Source organism: Octopus bimaculoides, chromosome 16 (assembly GCF_001194135.2).
Source record: "Octopus bimaculoides isolate UCB-OBI-ISO-001 chromosome 16, ASM119413v2, whole genome shotgun sequence".
Classification (NCBI taxonomy): Eukaryota; Metazoa; Mollusca; class Cephalopoda; order Octopoda; family Octopodidae; genus Octopus; species Octopus bimaculoides.
In genome coordinates, this window is record NC_068996.1 from 56,357,146 (window position 1) to 56,361,126 (window position 3,981).

A 3,981-nucleotide genomic window follows, 5' to 3' on the forward strand; every position below is an offset into this window, starting at 1 on the left:
CAGGAAAAAATACACACACTTATTTATATATATACATACACACAGTCTTGATTGTAACTGTCCTACAAACGGAAACAAAACTCTGAGAAACAGTTTTGTGATATTTTCACAGCTTTAATAAAAAAAAGTGTGTATATATATATATATATATATATATATATAAGCGATGTTAAATCTCTGAACGAGTTATTAACAGTAACTGCACGATAAAGTGAAGTATATTTGCCACTTAAATGTGGCTGACCCCGAGGGGTGGATGTTACTGTTGCTTTTAGCCCCAGGAGGACATCTCCTCCAGGTGGCTATCGACACACATCTGTGCCCTGTCAGTATTTGCCAAGGGAAGTTATCTTTCCCATCTTGATCTACGATACGTACGTACCCGAGTTTCAGGGTTATTTCCCTTCTTCAGCGTACGACAATCGCCGACCTTCGATGCAAAAGACATCCCTCGGGGTCAGCCACATTTAAGTGGCAAATATACTTCACTATAAATGTATAGTTTTAGGGAAAACAGGGCACAGTAGTGTGTCGATAAGCCAGCTGGAGGAGATGTCCTCCTGGGGCTAAAAGCAACAGTAACATCCACCCCTAGGGGTCAGCCACACTTAAGTGGCAATATACTTCACTTTAATTAATTATTAATTTTTCTATATGTGACAGTGGATTTTCATCGATGAGTTCATGAACTTTGGTTCTTTTCCCTAAAACTATATATTTATATATATTTTAATTAATTTTAATATTTAATAAATTGATTTTAATTGAGTTTTTTACCTGTAATTTTGGATTTTATCCCTAATAATATATATATATATATATACATATATATATATATATATATATACATACTGCATTGAGCTAAGGTCCACTGTGAGGCTTGCAGGGTGAGTGGAAACATGCCAGATGGTGCTGGTCAGGTCAGCACACAAGCTCATCTGCAGTCATGCTACACTGGATGATGGCATCTTATATCTTTCGAGAGAACTGGACGTTCACAGAGGGGAGAATAGGATGGACGTTAGCTGGGCACAGGCTGGGCTGCTTCCACATCACATAGGCTGTCTTGCATTCCCCAATCACAGATGGTTCGGTTGTGTTGTGGAGAACCTTGTTTATGAGGACAAGAGGTCACCAACAAAATAAAAAGGCAAGAGGTCACCAATGAGAGAAAAGTTGGCAGGATCAGTGAGATGAGAGATTGAAAGCCAGGGCTGCCATATTTTATTGGTATGGCAGCCTGTTGCCATTCGGTGTTGTTGAACTCAAATAGGTCACATTAAGGTTTGAACTCAGAATGCAAAGCGTAAAAAAATAATACCTCAAAGTATTCTGTTTGATGCTTGAATGGCTCTGGCAATTTCCTGCATTATGTTAGAAATTTCCATCATCATTCTTAGTCTAAGAATTCTTTGTTGATAGAATTGTATTTCTATATTGTGTGGAAGAGTTTTCCTCCCACATTTGTATTTATTACTTGTAGGGATGTGGAATTTCATTATGTAACCATAATATTACTACAAAATAAATAAACGTTTTCATAATTCAGAACTGTGTTCTTCTGTGTTAGCAGTGTTATCAAATCACATGTTAAGGTTATCTCGACAGAATTTTTATAGAATTTATATCCATCACTGATTTGTTACGACGTTTCATATCCGAATAAGTCTAATGTAAACAATGTGATCAAAGGGTGTATCAGCCATATTTCAGGAGTTCTTGTTCTTTCTTCAGCGCCACATCCAAACCATTAACCATCCAGAAACTCATTGCTTATGTGTCCCCTAATACAGCAGTGTAGCATTATTGCATAAACCAATTTTATATATGCAAAATTGATCTACCCAATAATGTTACACATGACAAATCAATGCTGGTTATAATTTCTGTAGAAAGCCTGTAGAAATAACATTAAAAAACACATTTCCTTTTTGGACAATTTCTCTGTCTGTTCTTACTCTAAGAACTCTTAATAATAATTTCATATTTCGGCACAAGGCCAGCAATTTTGGGATTGGGGATTAGTTGACCCCAGCGTTCAACTGCTATACTTATTTTATCAATCCTGAAAGGCTGAAAAATAAAGCTGACCTCAGCAGAATTTGAACTCAGAAAATAAAGACAGTTGAAATGAAGCTGAGCATTTTGCCCAATAATTCTGCTAACTTGCTGTCTTAAGAACTCTTGATAAAAATGCATGTACATGTGTGTGTGTGCACGTATATGTGTTTGTGTGTTGGTTCTCCCATCCTAACTGGTGTTAGTTTATTTACATCCTTGTAACTTAGCAGTTAGATAAAATAAGAACCAGATTAAAAAAAAAAGTACTGTGGTCAATTTATTCAACTAAACCCTTCAAGATAATGCTCCAGCATGGCCTCATGACTGAAACAAAAAATAAAAGATATAACAATAAATTTTAGATAATGATAATATTGGTATGGAGTTGCAGTAGGAGGGTTAGGGTAGAGGTGGGGACACATCCAGACCTGTTGGAGCTCCATTCCAGCCAATGGAGAGGGCATGGGAGTGCAGTTGAATGACATCAATTCACAGGAATTGTAGTCAATTAATTGCAAGTAATTAATTAATTACAAGAAACTGATGGAGTTAAACTATATTAATTTATTGTTGTACTTTAGAAATAACTTAATATATAAAAGTCACAACCCAAGCCAACAACTGACCTTCTATATGGTTGTTTTAAATCCTAGAAATAGCAGTAAAATCTCCATCAAATCTCACCCCCACTTTTTTTTTTTTTTTCTAGGAAGGGTACAATGGATACTCTTTTTAGATAATCTTAAAATGATGAAATGATCGCATTTTGTGATATATTTAGCAATTTAAAATGTTATCAGTGAACAGGTTGCAGCCTCAAAGCGATGAAAATATTTTAACACAAATGGAATTTAATTGTCGAAGTGAATCTAACAGTTTTAGTGTGTTTTTAAATGGCTTATAAACACCTTCCACGCTGCAACTGTTAATGTAATTATTGTTTTATGTATAAAAATATTTAATGATTTTTTTTTTTTTATCAATTTGTAATGACATAAAATAAAGGCTTGTGACATTAATACAAGAATTAACATTTTAGAAAGAACGTTAAATGTTAATTACGTTGATTGCATCATATTTTGGAGCTTATTTCTATCTTTACAGGAGTTACAACAAAAATCAACCTCACAGAACAAAAAACTAACTAAATACTGTAAGACAGATGTGTTTGGCAAAAAGAGAAATTTGTCAGGAGTTTGGACAATCTGATTCTTGATATTTGGTTTAGCTGTCTTTGGTCAGAGCTCAAATCATACTTAGATCAGCTTTACTTTACATTCTTATGAAATTATAAAAGAACCCATCAAGTACTAGACCCAATTCTTCTCTCTTCCTCTCATCTCCCTCCCCCCCCACACACACATACACACATGCCCTCTTATTCTATTTTTGCTTTAATTTCTAATTTATTCTAGATGTTAATTAAGGACTAATCTCGAAGTAGTCAATTACTTCATCATTAGCAAATATTTTAACAAATTCCTTTCAACAAACCTAGAAGCAGCTTATTTTCATTTCCATTTTATTTCATTTCATTTTTTTCTCTTTGAAGAATTCTAGAATATCTTAATTGTAAACCATTCACTAAGTACAAATTTATTAATATCACCCAAATGTGATAGATCTAATCAATTAGCAAACTTTCTTAATAAGAAGCAGTTTATACAACTTACATGAGTTTATACATACATATACATGTGTGTATATATATATATATATATATATATAAAGGAGTGGCTGTGTGGTAAGTAGCTTGCCTACCAACCACATGGTTTGCTGGGTTCAGTCCCACTGCATAGCAACTTGGGCAAATATCTTCTACAATACCCTTGGGCCAACAAAGCCTTGTGAGTGGATTTGGTAGATGGAAACTGAAAGAAGCCTGTCGTATATGTGTGTGTGTGTGTGTTTGTCCCCCCC